The sequence below is a fragment of the Anabrus simplex genome, chromosome 1, assembly GCF_040414725.1.
Source record: "Anabrus simplex isolate iqAnaSimp1 chromosome 1, ASM4041472v1, whole genome shotgun sequence".
In the NCBI taxonomy this organism is placed as follows: domain Eukaryota; kingdom Metazoa; phylum Arthropoda; class Insecta; order Orthoptera; family Tettigoniidae; genus Anabrus; species Anabrus simplex.
The window spans coordinates 1224409100-1224427318 of record NC_090265.1 but is presented as its reverse complement, the minus strand read 5'-3'; the positions used below and the strand labels follow the sequence as shown (position 1 = coordinate 1224427318).

At 38.5% G+C, this 18219-nt stretch overlaps 1 protein-coding gene across 5 annotated transcripts in view; it reads right to left on the bottom strand.

Moving 5' to 3' along the window:
- The window catches only part of sit (stuck in traffic), a 408441-nt gene that overhangs the window by 116801 nt on the left and 273421 nt on the right, over positions 1–18219 (bottom strand). The gene's annotated exons all lie outside the window — the stretch shown is intronic.

The window sequence follows — 18219 nt, the reverse complement described above, 5'->3', positions numbered from 1 at the left end:
CTGTTCTGTGTAAACATTGAAAAGGAGGGGGGACAAACTGCAGCCTTGCCTCACACCTTTCTGGATTTCTGCTTCTTTTTCAAAGCCCCCGATTCTTATCGCTGCAAATGAGTGGACAGAACAAAAGTTAACCGTGCAAGAACATATTTAGAACATTTTCTTTCAGATGACTATATACGGAATTTGAAAAATGAGCGAATGGATCTCCCAAAACGGAAGATTGATATCAGATACTGTTTCGTCCGAGAAGTGGCGAAGAAAGTTCGGGTATTCTGCGACGCACCTCTCTTGCTAAAACTGTTGTAAAGTCATATCCTCAAGTAGGAGAACCACTGTCACAAAAATCTAGTGGAAGATCTAAAACAACAGACAAGTGGTCTTCAATCTTTTGCTATTTATTAGAGGCTCGCCTGAATGTTGCTGGATGTGCTCATCAAAATGTCGGAATGGCTAGGCCCTATACACCAATTTTGACGTCCCGTTTCTCAAGCTGTGAAATTGTAGGCAAAAATCACAAGAGAAATACAGTATTATTAAAATAACAAATGATGTACGGTATTCAATGGTGCGAACTTAAGGGTTCCTAAGAACAAGAAAACTTTCCTTAGAAGCGATTATGTCCTCAACCATCGAAGTAAAAAAACCTCAAGAGGTTTTTAAACGCAGTATGTATTCAATTACGCAGCTGGGAAAATGGAAGGTATTGTTCCTTTAAAGGAAGGATTTTTGACATGCGTTTACTCACCTTTCGGACTCTCTGGAGATATGAAAAGCATTGAAGCAAACGGCGTTTTGACTTTAAGACTTCTCGGAAAATAACTTTTTCAGAGTTCGTTATCTTGATGTAGCCTATTTTGTTATAATCGTACTCCTTTTGAGGAGAAGAATTGTACCTCTCTACACTAACGGGGAAAACAATATACCTCTTTCTTGTGGAGCCCCTGTTACTGAGGATTGATTGATATTATCCACGTAACGTAAAGTAAAGAAGCTGGAATTAAATTATATGATAATGATTATGGAAATTTGAACTTATTCTTTCTCATATCCACGGCACATGGTTAGAGGGAAGGCCCGTCTTCTCAGAAAGATAATATGGTAGATGTGGAGGTGATGAAGGGTCTTATGACCGAACTCATGAATGAACTGAGGGAGGACATGAATGAACGATTTAGGGAAGCGAAGGAAAGCACTAATGAACAATTTAAAGAAGTTAAGGAGAGTGCGAATGAACAATTTCAAGGTGTTAACCAACAATTTCAAGGTGTTAACCAACAATTTCAAGGTGTCAATGAACAATTTAAAGAAGTTAAGGAGAGTGCGAATGAACAATTTCAAGGTGTCAATGAACAATTTAAAGAAGTTAGGGACCAGATGGTCAGTATCAAAGATCAGCTATCGACAGAGATAACTATAGTTAAAGAGGGCTGCGATAGGAATGCTCAAAGATTAGAGAAGCAGATAGAAGAGGTCCGAATGGAAGCAGTTACCCGCAGTGACAAGTTGGAAGAAAAGATAGATCAGGTCGCTTTAACAGTATCGCAAGTAGATGCCAGGTTGTCGGAGAAACTGAGTCAAGTCGAAATAAACGTCGAGGGTCAACAGAAAGCTGTAAATTCGATCAAGGATAAGATGGTTGATATTGAGGAAGCGATCGTATTGACAGACGCCAAAGTCACCAAGCTACAAATAGAAACACATGAATCGTTTGTCAAGACTGCCGAGGGATTCAATGACCGGTTGTTGCAATTGAGAGATAATGTCCATGGAGAAGTTAAGAAGGTAGAAGACCAACTGAAAGAAGAGATGGCTGAAAATAGGAAGGAACTCTTGGAGGAAATAAATGGAGTGCAAGCGGATCTTCGAGCTGAAGGTTGTGAAGTAACGAAGCAAATTAGTGAATGGGCTCATAAGTGCCATAAGACGGAAGTGAAGGTGGACATACATGAAGAATTAATGAAAGAAATGAAAGAGGAGATCGGACAAATCAAGGGACTTAAGGAAGATGTCGAGATATTGAAATTACAGGAGACTAAGGGAGAACTGCTCATGCGATCGATGATAAATAAACAAAATGTCTTAGAGCAAGCAGGAAGCCATTCTAGTAGTGTAGGATTGGGAAATGGAGTAGATCAGACCCGTTTACCTGAAACTACCAACCAACCATTTGAAGAACGAACTTCAACGCCACAGATTATGGGACCAATTCCATATTTTGAATTGATGAGATTATCCGAGGGAAAGCCAAGGAAATTCACTGGCGGACCCGAGATAACACCGAAAAGTTTCCTTAGAGAGATGACAGAATATATTCAGGACAATAGAATTCATCCGGATAGACAGTTGAGGATTGTAGAGCGATTTCTAGATGGACAACCATTGATCTGGTTTAAAGCATTCAAATATTGTTTTGATGACTACGAAGGTTTCAAGCGTGCCTTTTTACAAAAATACTGGGGTCAGGAGGTTCAACAAGGACTCAGACTTGAACTGTATTCACGAAAATACCAGAGCACAGTACCCACGAGATACGCAGATTTTTTCAGTGGGCAACTTTTGAAGCTTAGGGAGTTAGACTGTCCGCCTCCAGAAGAAGAGTTAATCGCATCAATCGAAAGACAGTTACCTGTGGATGTGCAAAGGACATTGATAGCTGCGAACGTGAAAACAGCTGTAGAGGCCGAAGTATTGTTGAGGCAATTAGATCAAACATCGAACTTGTATCATCCTAGGAATCGGAATATTGAAGCAGTCCATACTATTGACTTGACCAAGGAAGAGAATTCATCAGAGAAGAAGACCCAGGGAACCAACACGTACAACAATAAGAACGATGATAATCAGAACAGAGAGTATCGAGGAGGATACCAGGGAAGAAATTGGAAAGCTCAATCCTTTGGAAGAGGACGAGTCAACGATAGAAGTTATGAGTCAAATTATAATCAGAATTATGGAGGAAACAGAAGACAAGGGTACCGATATAGATATGGAAGGTTTGGAGAGATGAGAAGACCATATCCACCATATAATAGACCAGGTGATGCAAGAGGTCGACCAAGAAGAGAAGAAAACGACAGAATGGATCTTCAAGAACGCAGGAATGAGTCTAGAAGATATGTTGAGGAGTTGGCCACGAAAGGAGTGTCGTCAGACCAGTGGAAGAGTGCGATTCAACAAGGGAATCCGGATAGGAGATGTAGAGAAGAGATTGAGGAAAATCATGACATGACACAGAGAGAGGAAGCCAGGGGCTTAAATCCAAATGCTCCGGGTTTTTCCTTGGAAGGAACAGGAGTAAAGAAGAAAACGCATTGTTGGTAGTTGAAGACGATCTTGAAGGACACCCTGAAGAAGATGAAGGAGAAGAAGATGATGGAGAAGACAATCAAATGAAAGATGAAGACGAAGGAGATGTCATGCTAGCCTACAATACCATAGAAGAAATGCTTAGAGGAGAAATGGATGAAAACGAAAGTTCTGGCGGAGAATGTGCCTGTGAAGAATTAATTGAATTAAGAGGAATGATGGAGAAGGTGGTTACTAAGTTAACAATGAATAATACTCGTCTTAAGGAAGAAAATTTGAGTCTAAAATCTGGATTTGTTAAGTAAATAATGGAAAGACAATGATATATTTGGAAGATGTGTGGTTGGAAAAATCCCTTGTCAGTAATTTTTCCAAAAAGAAAGTGGGGGAAAGATGAGCCCAATTGGCTCATATCATTGTCTTTAAAAATATTAGAAATTAAAAAAATGGCATATGAGGGAATAGCCGCAGTTACATTATAGGCCGGATGTGTGGCGCCATTTCGCTTGCCCAGGTTTAAAGATAGTTCCACGTGTCAAGGTCATCTTATGATGAAATGGAAAGCATTGGAATATTCCATGAGGTGTGATGACCAAAGTCACCAGATTTAAGTTGGCAACATTTTCAGGCAGCGAATCGCAGCAGAGCAGGTTTTGGAATGATGGGGGTAAATTAAAAATGGGTGCCGCATAAATGACTTCTAAAATAATTAAATCCACCAGGGGATAAGGTGAAAACAAGATTAAACCATTTTGAGAACAATAATTAAAGACGGCGTATTTGCAACAACTTATTGGAATAAATAATTGCAGGCATATGTGACGGGATGTTACATCATTGTTGATGGGGTTCCCCGAGCTTCATATCCAGAATCCGGCGTGCATGGAGAGGACTCGAGCCGCTAAGAACAGACACTCTGCTACGGAAATTTGAACGTGTCGGACGTACGTGTATGTGGTTCACGAGAACCCTAATCTAGAGCATTTCCTATCAAATAACTAGCTGTCGAAGATACTACGGGTCCGATAGACTTTGGATTTAACTCAATAATGATCGAAATTTTTGAAAATTCAAGAAGGTGAATTTTTACAACATTAACTGAAAATTAGGATCGGAGCGAGATCAAACAAGGACGCATCGCAGTGCCACGTGTAAACTCGCGGAAAGCAGAGACAAAGTGTATATTACAATTGTGAATAAGTGTATGTGCTAGAATAATTTAACTATATCTGTGTTTTTTTATATGTATTTTAGTGTAGTAAGAAGTGATGAGCGTGTGATTTCATGAAAGCAACGAGAGTGAAGACCATGGTTGTGGAGAATGGTATGGGTTCAGGTTTTGAGGCCGTTAGCATGATGGCTTAAGTACATCATGGGGCCGACCTGAAACCATGAGGCCGTGGAGCTGAGTATGGAGCGTCGCCGAGTCGATAAGTACCCTGATTCATTATATCTGGCATGTGCATGATTAGCTGTTAATGTGTAAATAAATTAATGCATGGTTATTCGTTTATTTTCTTTTTAGTACTGTAGCAAGGATAGTCAGATTGTTAGGTAATTTATACTGATGCCTAGGGGGGAATAAATCTTGTGATATTATAGCGTGTGTTGAAATGGTCTTCGCGAGTGAGGAAATAATGTGTGTAAATAATGATTTTCTATTACGTGTGTGAAATAATTCTCTTAGTGCGCGATCTTCTAATAAATACTAGCGCGTGTGTGTGTGTAAATATTTAATGAGTTAGGAGGCATCGGTAAGATATTAGTCAGAGGGAATAGATAGTTTAATTGGCATGTCGCATGAAAAGTTCGTCAAGAAAAATTTCACTGACCCATGATTCGAACCCGGACTTTCTGGCACATTACAGTGGGATTTTGGAAAATATATGTCAGCAGTCAGTAACGTGTACCGTTAATCAATGAGTAAAATTTGTGCTGTAGGGGAATAAATGTCATCCTAAAGTTTCCGAGAGATAGTTAGCTAATGTTGAAGTAGGGACCTCTAAAACACAAAATGCCAACCGCAAGAGTCGAACCAATGATTGTGTAGCGCCATACATATGACCGGCATAATGATATACGTGTTCCTGATAATGGGATGAGAAATGTAGAATGATACGTGAAATATGAAATGAATAAAACATACTGAGAGTGTTATATATAATTAGTAACTGTTCGCACAGACGCATGATATTGTGGAGGAACATATGGCTTCATTTAGAGTAGAGAGAGAGAGAATTTAAGTGGGTGCGGACAAAATTAAATGCCGTGTTGACGAAATGAATCGGGGCGTGAGATAAGGCTACAGACCGGGTCGGCGCGTTGTGTATTAGAGAGAGAGCCTTGTAACGTTGGTAAGGTTTTATAAGTAACAAAATATCGCATTCATCCGTAAGAAAAATTCTGTTTGTGGAACTCAGGACAGCACAATTGGATTAAATAATGATAGCTAGATTTCGTGACAGATCATTGCGGCAAGTGTAATGATAGGTCACTGTAATGATGCCATGTTGAGGGTCGGAGTTCGTTGCCCGGCCGAGTCAGCGGATAAGGATTTCCCTTGTGACTATATGATTGAATTATGTTGTGTTTGTTATATTATATGTTCTTCAGTGTATGAGCAATGCAAATTCTATTTTGCAGTTGCAATATTTCTTGTGATGTTGAATTCAGTTCACGGTGGTTGTTTATACTTGCGGCAATGAGGTTCTGACCCTTGTCTGTAAAATCAGTGTAGGTTAAGATGTATTTAACATTATAGTATAGGGTTTCTTGCTACAGGGTAGGCATATGTTTTGTGTATGATAAAACAGCTAATTAAGCATATGTGAGATATTTATCATTTTAATGAATGGGTAAATTAATTTAATTTATTTATGTCAGGGTTACTTTTCGATTTCGTGCGTGCGTTCCATATTATCAGCATTATATGAGGGGAGGATGGTACTGAGAAAGAATAAGTTAAATAGTTTCGGACTCAAATAATAATAGGGATTATTTTTATATAAAATTTGTGATGAATAATTTTATGATATATAAAATTTTGGATTGAATTACCAAATCTAACAAACGTAATTGGATAAATTTATGATTTTCAAGGTAACAATTATACCGACATTGATAACTGCGAATTTGTAAATTATAATGAATTTAATGGATTTAATTAATTAAAAGATGAGTTGTGAATTACACGGCGGATGTTGCTTAATGAATTTACACAGCCTCATACATTTCATTTTGAAGAGTGTATTTAAATAAATAATTTGGGATTTAGTAAATGGTAACTACAAGGTTTATAATATGGTGAGGAAATAATTTAAAGGTATGGAGAGCAAATACGAATTTGTTATTCAAAGAATGAACGGAAGAAGTTTTGGTTGTATTAACATTTTAAAAAGGTACTTTGACAAATTAACAAAGGTCATGATGATAGATTATTATAATATTTATTATTGAAAATTTTGAAATATGGTGGTACCAAAATATGAGTGGAATGGAATTGGATTAAAATTTTTGAAGTACTGAAGTAGAGTTGATGAATAAGATGAAAGGGAACTGTAATAAAGATGAAGTAATGTGTTTAGAAGGATTTGAAATCTATGAGTCATGAGGTTGATATTTTATAGTCGAGGGTGATAGAGGTTGTGAACAATATTTGGTCCGAAGAGATTATTGTTTGTATAGAAGTATATTTGCTTTGCCAAAGTTTAGCCTTTTCAATAAATTTTGCATTCGTAAATGTTCTCATTCGGATTTTTATTTAATTATTTTATTTCTTCTCTTTTATCCTTCCCGCTTGATTAATTTAAGGTTAGTTTATAATATCTGAAGATATCTCTGAGGGTAGTACCCAGTCAGCGACCCTGGGATGTCTCGAGCCGGCGCCACATTTCAAAGGGAGGAAGGGTAGAGGGTTGAGTTGTCGCCCGTGACGCGGGGCACGATTGTGTGTTTACCCATTAAGTGGAACCAAGTTGATCATGGTGATGATAGAAAATTTGGAAATTTTTTTGGAAAAATCCTAAATTTCGGGTTTCACGATTTTTGTTAGATATTTTATGAGTGACATGTAAATGTAGATTATTTTGCGAAACTGAATGAGAACAGATCGTGAGTACCATTGTTATGGACATAGGCTCATGGCAGTCACTTAATAGAAATGCCCAAAAGAATAGAGGGATTGTGTTAAATCCAAACGAGGTTAAAAATGTCTGGTTTATTCTTCAAATAAATTCAGCCAGGGGCAATAGTTAAGAATAATTGTAGATTTTCGTGGAAGGATGAGATGACCTCGGTCTCAAGTTGTGGAAAATGGCAGTAACAAATGTTATGGTGTCAGTTTACGACGATATGGGCCATTGTTTCGGTCATATCCGCCGTAATGCTGAGGGCATGTGTTTGTATACTGGCATGTACTGTATGTGAAGTACTTAATAATTCGAAAGCCCAATGATAGTATCGCGATATTCGGTGGTTCGATGTTAAATTTCTTTGGGGCTGTGTTAATTAGTGGTTTGTGAATTTTTTTTTTCGGGTTTTGCTTTCTTTGTATAGAACTTTGGCAAAATGTAGATGAAATAGGGACAGCTTCTAGATGGCAATGTTTGGCCAAATTTTTGATTGATATTATCCACGTAACGTAAAGTAAAGAAGCTGGAATTAAATTATATGATAATGATTATGGAAATTTGAACTTATTCTTTCTCATATCCACGGCACATGGTTAGAGGGAAGGCCCGTCTTCTCAGAAAGATAATATGGTAGATGTGGAGGTGATGAAGGGTCTTATGACCGAACTCATGAATGAACTGAGGGAGGACATGAATGAACGATTTAGGGAAGCGAAGGAAAGCACTAATGAACAATTTAAAGAAGTTAAGGAGAGTGCGAATGAACAATTTCAAGGTGTTAACCAACAATTTCAAGGTGTTAACCAACAATTTCAAGGTGTCAATGAACAATTTAAAGAAGTTAAGGAGAGTGCGAATGAACAATTTCAAGGTGTCAATGAACAATTTAAAGAAGTTAGGGACCAGATGGTCAGTATCAAAGATCAGCTATCGACAGAGATAACTATAGTTAAAGAGGGCTGCGATAGGAATGCTCAAAGATTAGAGAAGCAGATAGAAGAGGTCCGAATGGAAGCAGTTACCCGCAGTGACAAGTTGGAAGAAAAGATAGATCAGGTCGCTTTAACAGTATCGCAAGTAGATGCCAGGTTGTCGGAGAAACTGAGTCAAGTCGAAATAAACGTCGAGGGTCAACAGAAAGCTGTAAATTCGATCAAGGATAAGATGGTTGATATTGAGGAAGCGATCGTATTGACAGACGCCAAAGTCACCAAGCTACAAATAGAAACACATGAATCGTTTGTCAAGACTGCCGAGGGATTCAATGACCGGTTGTTGCAATTGAGAGATAATGTCCATGGAGAAGTTAAGAAGGTAGAAGACCAACTGAAAGAAGAGATGGCTGAAAATAGGAAGGAACTCTTGGAGGAAATAAATGGAGTGCAAGCAGATCTTCGAGCTGAAGGTTGTGAAGTAACGAAGCAAATTAGTGAATGGGCTCATAAGTGCCATAAGACGGAAGTGAAGGTGGACATACATGAAGAATTAATGAAAGAAATGAAAGAGGAGATCGGACAAATCAAGGGACTTAAGGAAGATGTCGAGATATTGAAATTACAGGAGACTAAGGGAGAACTGCTCATGCGATCGATGATAAATAAACAAAATGTCTTAGAGCAAGCAGGAAGCCATTCTAGTAGTGTAGGATTGGGAAATGGAGTAGATCAGACCCGTTTACCTGAAACTACCAACCAACCATTTGAAGAACGAACTTCAACGCCACAGATTATGGGACCAATTCCATATTTTGAATTGATGAGATTATCCGAGGGAAAGCCAAGGAAATTCACTGGCGGACCCGAGATAACACCGAAAAGTTTCCTTAGAGAGATGACAGAATATATTCAGGACAATAGAATTCATCCGGATAGACAGTTGAGGATTGTAGAGCGATTTCTAGATGGACAACCATTGATCTGGTTTAAAGCATTCAAATATTGTTTTGATGACTACGAAGGTTTCAAGCGTGCCTTTTTACAAAAATACTGGGGTCAGGAGGTTCAACAAGGACTCAGACTTGAACTGTATTCACGAAAATACCAGAGCACAGTACCCACGAGATACGCAGATTTTTTCAGTGGGCAACTTTTGAAGCTTAGGGAGTTAGACTGTCCGCCTCCAGAAGAAGAGTTAATCGCATCAATCGAAAGACAGTTACCTGTGGATGTGCAAAGGACATTGATAGCTGCGAACGTGAAAACAGCTGTAGAGGCCGAAGTATTGTTGAGGCAATTAGATCAAACATCGAACTTGTATCATCCTAGGAATCGGAATATTGAAGCAGTCCATACTATTGACTTGACCAAGGAAGAGAATTCATCAGAGAAGAAGACCCAGGGAACCAACACGTACAACAATAAGAACGATGATAATCAGAACAGAGAGTATCGAGGAGGATACCAGGGAAGAAATTGGAAAGCTCAATCCTTTGGAAGAGGACGAGTCAACGATAGAAGTTATGAGTCAAATTATAATCAGAATTATGGAGGAAACAGAAGACAAGGGTACCGATATAGATATGGAAGGTTTGGAGAGATGAGAAGACCATATCCACCATATAATAGACCAGGTGATGCAAGAGGTCGACCAAGAAGAGAAGAAAACGACAGAATGGATCTTCAAGAACGCAGGAATGAGTCTAGAAGATATGTTGAGGAGTTGGCCACGAAAGGAGTGTCGTCAGACCAGTGGAAGAGTGCGATTCAACAAGGGAATCCGGATAGGAGATGTAGAGAAGAGATTGAGGAAAATCATGACATGACACAGAGAGAGGAAGCCAGGGGCTTAAATCCAAATGCTCCGGGTTTTTCCTTGGAAGGAACAGGAGTAAAGAAGAAAACGCATTGTTGGTAGTTGAAGACGATCTTGAAGGACACCCTGAAGAAGATGAAGGAGAAGAAGATGATGGAGAAGACAATCAAATGAAAGATGAAGACGAAGGAGATGTCATGCTAGCCTACAATACCATAGAAGAAATGCTTAGAGGAGAAATGGATGAAAACGAAAGTTCTGGCGGAGAATGTGCCTGTGAAGAATTAATTGAATTAAGAGGAATGATGGAGAAGGTGGTTACTAAGTTAACAATGAATAATACTCGTCTTAAGGAAGAAAATTTGAGTCTAAAATCTGGATTTGTTAAGTAAATAATGGAAAGACAATGATATATTTGGAAGATGTGTGGTTGGAAAAATCCCTTGTCAGTAATTTTTCCAAAAAGAAAGTGGGGGAAAGATGAGCCCAATTGGCTCATATCATTGTCTTTAAAAATATTAGAAATTAAAAAAATGGCATATGAGGGAATAGCCGCAGTTACATTATAGGCCGGATGTGTGGCGCCATTTCGCTTGCCCAGGTTTAAAGATAGTTCCACGTGTCAAGGTCATCTTATGATGAAATGGAAAGCATTGGAATATTCCATGAGGTGTGATGACCAAAGTCACCAGATTTAAGTTGGCAACATTTTCAGGCAGCGAATCGCAGCAGAGCAGGTTTTGGAATGATGGGGGTAAATTAAAAATGGGTGCCGCATAAATGACTTCTAAAATAATTAAATCCACCAGGGGATAAGGTGAAAACAAGATTAAACCATTTTGAGAACAATAATTAAAGACGGCGTATTTGCAACAACTTATTGGAATAAATAATTGCAGGCATATGTGACGGGATGTTACATCATTGTTGATGGGGTTCCCCGAGCTTCATATCCAGAATCCGGCGTGCATGGAGAGGACTCGAGCCGCTAAGAACAGACACTCTGCTACGGAAATTTGAACGTGTCGGACGTACGTGTATGTGGTTCACGAGAACCCTAATCTAGAGCATTTCCTATCAAATAACTAGCTGTCGAAGATACTACGGGTCCGATAGACTTTGGATTTAACTCAATAATGATCGAAATTTTTGAAAATTCAAGAAGGTGAATTTTTACAACATTAACTGAAAATTAGGATCGGAGCGAGATCAAACAAGGACGCATCGCAGTGCCACGTGTAAACTCGCGGAAAGCAGAGACAAAGTGTATATTACAATTGTGAATAAGTGTATGTGCTAGAATAATTTAACTATATCTGTGTTTTTTTATATGTATTTTAGTATAGTAAGAAGTGATGAGCGTGTGATTTCATGAAAGCAACGAGAGTGAAGACCATGGTTGTGGAGAATGGTATGGGTTCAGGTTTTGAGGCCGTTAGCATGATGGCTTAAGTACATCATGGGGCCGACCTGAAACCATGAGGCCGTGGAGCTGAGTATGGAGCGTCGCCGAGTCGATAAGTACCCTGATTCATTATATCTGGCATGTGCATGATTAGCTGTTAATGTGTAAATAAATTAATGCATGGTTATTCGTTTATTTTCTTTTTAGTACTGTAGCAAGGATAGTCAGATTGTTAGGTAATTTATACTGATGCCTAGGGGGGAATAAATCTTGTGATATTATAGCGTGTGTTGAAATGGTCTTCGCGAGTGAGGAAATAATGTGTGTAAATAATGATTTTCTATTACGTGTGTGAAATAATTCTCTTAGTGCGCGATCTTCTAATAAATACTAGCGTGTGTGTGTGTGTAAATATTTAATGAGTTAGGAGGCATCGGTAAGATATTAGTCAGAGGGAATAGATAGTTTAATTGGCATGTCGCATGAAAAGTTCGTCAAGAAAAATTTCACTGACCCATGATTCGAACCCGGACTTTCTGGCACATTACAGTGGGATTTTGGAAAATATATGTCAGCAGTCAGTAACGTGTACCGTTAATCAATGAGTAAAATTTGTGCTGTAGGGGAATAAATGTCATCCTAAAGTTTCCGAGAGATAGTTAGCTAATGTTGAAGTAGGGACCTCTAAAACACAAAATGCCAACCGCAAGAGTCGAACCAATGATTGTGTAGCGCCATACATATGACCGGCATAATGATATACGTGTTCCTGATAATGGGATGAGAAATGTAGAATGATACGTGAAATATGAAATGAATAAAACATACTGAGAGTGTTATATATAATTAGTAACTGTTCGCACAGACGCATGATATTGTGGAGGAACATATGGCTTCATTTAGAGTAGAGAGAGAGAGAATTTAAGTGGGTGCGGACAAAATTAAATGCCGTGTTGACGAAATGAATCGGGGCGTGAGATAAGGCTACAGACCGGGTCGGCGCGTTGTGTATTAGAGAGAGAGCCTTGTAACGTTGGTAAGGTTTTATAAGTAACAAAATATCGCATTCATCCGTAAGAAAAATTCTGTTTGTGGAACTCAGGACAGCACAATTGGATTAAATAATGATAGCTAGATTTCGTGACAGATCATTGCGGCAAGTGTAATGATAGGTCACTGTAATGATGCCATGTTGAGGGTCGGAGTTCGTTGCCCGGCCGAGTCAGCGGATAAGGATTTCCCTTGTGACTATATGATTGAATTATGTTGTGTTTGTTATATTATATGTTCTTCAGTGTATGAGCAATGCAAATTCTATTTTGCAGTTGCAATATTTCTTGTGATGTTGAATTCAGTTCACGGTGGTTGTTTATACTTGCGGCAATGAGGTTCTGACCCTTGTCTGTAAAATCAGTGTAGGTTAAGATGTATTTAACATTATAGTATAGGGTTTCTTGCTACAGGGTAGGCATATGTTTTGTGTATGATAAAACAGCTAATTAAGCATATGTGAGATATTTATCATTTTAATGAATGGGTAAATTAATTTAATTTATTTATGTCAGGGTTACTTTTCGATTTCGTGCGTGCGTTCCATATTATCAGCATTATATGAGGGGAGGATGGTACTGAGAAAGAATAAGTTAAATAGTTTCGGACTCAAATAATAATAGGGATTATTTTTATATAAAATTTGTGATGAATAATTTTATGATATATAAAATTTTGGATTGAATTACCAAATCTAACAAACGTAATTGGATAAATTTATGATTTTCAAGGTAACAATTATACCGACATTGATAACTGCGAATTTGTAAATTATAATGAATTTAATGGATTTAATTAATTAAAAGATGAGTTGTGAATTACACGGCGGATGTTGCTTAATGAATTTACACAGCCTCATACATTTCATTTTGAAGAGTGTATTTAAATAAATAATTTGGGATTTAGTAAATGGTAACTACAAGGTTTATAATATGGTGAGGAAATAATTTAAAGGTATGGAGAGCAAATACGAATTTGTTATTCAAAGAATGAACGGAAGAAGTTTTGGTTGTATTAACATTTTAAAAAGGTACTTTGACAAATTAACAAAGGTCATGATGATAGATTATTATAATATTTATTATTGAAAATTTTGAAATATGGTGGTACCAAAATATGAGTGGAATGGAATTGGATTAAAATTTTTGAAGTACTGAAGTAGAGTTGATGAATAAGATGAAAGGGAATTGTAATAAAGATGAAGTAATGTGTTTAGAAGGATTTGAAATCTATGAGTCATGAGGTTGATATTTTATAGTCGAGGGTGATAGAGGTTGTGAACAATATTTGGTCCGAAGAGTTTATTGTTTGTATAGAAGTATATTTGCTTTGCCAAAGTTTAGCCTTTTCAATAAATTTTGCATTCGTAAATGTTCTCATTCGGATTTTTATTTAATTATTTTATTTCTTCTCTTTTATCCTTCCCGCTTGATTAATTTAAGGTTAGTTTATAATATCTGAAGATATCTCTGAGGGTAGTACCCAGTCAGCGACCCTGGGATGTCTCGAGCCGGCGCCACATTTCAAAGGCAGGAAGGGTAGAGGGTTGAATACAGAGATGGAGAAATGTAGCAAAGTCGAACTTATAGTGGTGTGCTGTTCAGTTATACAATGTTATCTTTATTATTTCGGCTGTAAATATTTTGCTTTTCTATTTTCAAGAAAATGGCCTTTCAGATCGTGGCTGCTTCCAGCACGCTCGATGTTTTCTCTTTAGTCGTGAGGCGTTCGGACTGTGGCAGCAGAGCCCTGAGTATGTCCCACACTTTGCAAGTGTGAGGGGTGTGGGAGGAGCCTGGAAGAACGATGTGGGCTTGTCAGGGGAAGGAAGAGTGCAGGCGTGTGTATGGTCTGTCCGGCAGAGCCCTCAGTAGGTTCCTAGAGTTTAGCAAGGATGTGGGATGCGGGAGGAGCCTGGAAGAACGATATGGTCTTGTCAGGGGAAGGAAGAGGGCAGGCGGGTGGAAGTGCTGAACGGCGGAACCCTCAGCACATCGCCAACCACTTTACAAGGTACCTAGGCTCCACCCCCCCCCCCCCCCCCACGTCTTATATTAATTGTTGTTAGAGATTAATTCCAAAACATTTTACAAAACAGTGAATTCCATCTAGTGACTATTTAAACAGTTCAGTTCTACAAAGCAGCTAAAATAAAGATTCAAAATGCAACCATAACGGGACGGCATTATTTGTAGTGTGATCAAATTATTAAATACGTTGTCATGCTTTAAAATTTGAGCAAAGAGAGAGAAATTCGGGAGTGCACTGTTTACTTTTTTATTTCTTCATGAATGTTGTTATCACTTGTGAATGTGATCAGTGAAACAGTGCAGTTCCATAATATTCGGGATTGCATTAGCTGTTAGCCTATTAATGTGTGTGCATAAATGCCACTGTAGTGTAGTTAATTCGTTAATAAATGTTGTAATGCAAGCAGATTTCTATTCAGCTAGTGCCATCCGAGTATTATTATTCATATAAAAGTATCATGGTGCTGGTCAGTGAAAACTCGACTGATTGGGGAGGGGAAAGAGATGGCGGTACAGCCCTGCCAGAGTAAAATGTCACGAACCGCCACTGCTCCCTGCGTGCTTTCCTCCTTTTAAATATGTACTGACATTAACGGTCGCCGATAAAAACGTAACACACGGTCCCTTAAAAAAAATTGACAGGCTATATCACCTTTAAATGTGAATACATTGACAGTTCTTTGGGAGCTCTAACACATAAAAATAATCCTGATCCAAAACTATCCGCTGAACAAGAATGGATTAGGCCTACTATAATTTCTGTCTCCTGAATGATTAGCTACAGTAAGTGTCCGCCTCCATGGCGTAAGGGTTAGCACAATTAGCTGCTGCCCTTGGGGGTCCGAGTTCGATTCCCGGCACTACATTGGCAGAAGGGCTGATATGTGATTAAATGGGTACACCTGCAGTTGGTGGGTTCGATCCTTGGCTCAGTCCGGTGCGCAAATACGCCAGTTCCCTGTCGGAGGATTTACCGGCACGTAAGAGAACTACCATGGGACATAAGTCTGGTACTTCGGCGTCTCCGAAAATCGTAAAAGTACTTAGTGGGACGTAAAACAAATGACATTATTATTATTATTATTATTATTATTATTATTATTATTATTATTATTGTAAAATCGACATGTATGTAACATGGAAGACCGGGCGAGTTGGTCGTGCGGCTGTGAGCTTGCATCCGGGAGACAGTAGGTTCGAAAATGGTTTTCCGTGGTTTCCCCATTTTCACACCAGGAAAATGCTGGGACTGTACCTTAATTAAGGCCACGGCCGCTTCCTTCCGACTCCTAGGCCTTCCCTCTCCCATCATCGCCATAAGACCTATCTGTGTCGGTGCGACGTAAAGCAACTAGCAAAGAAAGAAAAGTAACATGGAAAGTGTAACTTTTTTCATAAGATGCAAACATTAACATGTTCATTTCAATTTTCCAATTACATTTTGCATAGACTACTGATTTTGAGCCAACTGCCGTAGCCGTATTGAAACACCGGATCCCGTGAGATCTCCAAAGTTAAGCAACATTGGGCGCGGTCAAGATTTACATGGGTTGCCACGTGCTGTTGGTGGGGGTAAGGGAATGGAGGAGCGGAAAGGAACTGGCCACCCTACCGCACGTAAACTCCGGCTCAGGTACACCTCTGCAGAGGTTCGGATCTGCCTTTGGGCAGAATACACCCTTACCTTACTAATTTTGATAACCGAAGGCAGGCTTACATGCCAATGCTAATCCAAAGGAGTCCAAGTACGTGAAGTGGCCCTCTATTACACAAACATTACGAAAATGCAAACGTATCAGAAAGAGCATCATTATCCATGAGAGTCAACAAGTTGGAACTGGCTGAACAAAATTCCATTGCGTTTTCGTCTCTTAGGAATGAATGATCCTCAGCACATAACTTGGTACCTCACAATAACGAACAGCTATGTTACGTTTGATTGCTTGCTTGATTAATTGATCGCTTAGAGTTCTCCAAAGTTCGTATTTTATACGAACATGTCGTATCTTGACTTGAGTGTCCATTTCAATACTGTACTTAAAAAGAAATCTGGAAATCTCCACATTTTCTGTTTCGGATGGTACACTTTATCAGTCAATACCGATCTGCATTTAGGGCAGTCGCCCAGGTGGCAGATTCCCTATCTGTTGCTTTCCTAGCCTTTTCCTAAATGATTTCAAAGAAATTGGAAATTTATAGAACATCTCCCTTGGTAAGTTATTCCAATCCCTAACTCCCCTTCCTATAAATGAATATTTGCCCCAGTTTGTCCTCTTGAATTCCAACTTTATCTTCATATTGTAATCTTTCCTACTTTTATAAACGCCATTCAAACTTATTCGTCTACTAATGTCATTCCATGCCATCTCTCCGCTGACAGCTCGGAACATACAACTTAGTCGAGCAGCTCTTCTTCTTTCTCTCAATTCTTTCCAACCCAAACATTGCAACATTTTTGTAACGCTACTCTTTTGTCGGAAATCACCCAGAACAAATCGAGCTGCTTTTCTTTGGACTTTTTCCAGTTCTTGAATCAGGTAATCCTGGTGAGGGTCCCATACACTGGAACCATACTCTAGTTGGGGTCTTACCTGAGACTTATATGCCCTCTCTTTTACATACTTACTACAACCCCTAAACACCCTCATAACCATGTGCAGAGATCTGTACCCTTTATTTACAATCCCATTTATGTGATTACCCCATTGAAGATCTTTCCTTATATTAACACCTAGATACTTACAATGATCCCCGAAAGGAACTTTCACCCCATCAACGCAGTAATTAAAACTGAGAGGACTTTTCCTATTTGTGAAACTCACAACCTGACTTTTAACCCCGTTTATCATCATACCATTGCCTGCTGTCCATCTCACAACATTTTCGAGGTCACGTTGCAGTTGCTCACAATCTTGTAACTTATTTATCACTCTATAGAGAATAACATCATCCGCAAAAAGCCTTACCTCCGATTCCACTCCTTTACTCATATCATTTATATATATAAGAAAACATAAAGGTCCGATAATACTGCCTTGAGGAATTCCCCTCTTAATTATTACAGGGTCAGATAAAGCTTCACCTACTCTAATTCTCTGAGATCTATTTTCTAGAAATATGCTTATAGTTTTGTGTAATAAAACGCCACTTAATTAAGAAAATACGATTTGCTTACCTCAAATCATTTAATTGTTATCATTATTCCGACTCTGAATATTTCAATTTACTGTCCAATTCTTACTGGAGTTGGATATTCGATTCGATCATTGCCATTAGAAGTAAGTCAAACGAATTACAGTATTTTCTGAAAATTAAGATTAACTCACAGCCAACATTCAGAAAAATGTTTTAACGGAAACAAAGCATTTTTATAGAAGTACTGCATTTTCATAAACACGATTGACATGAAAAATCCACACTTGGTACCTCACAATAACGAAATAACCCACAGCTATTTTTTGTCTAATTTATTTATAAATGTTCAGTGATAATTTTTCTCTAGTTTCTTAGTTCCAAACTGGAGATTTAATTTTCCTCAGTTTTTAAT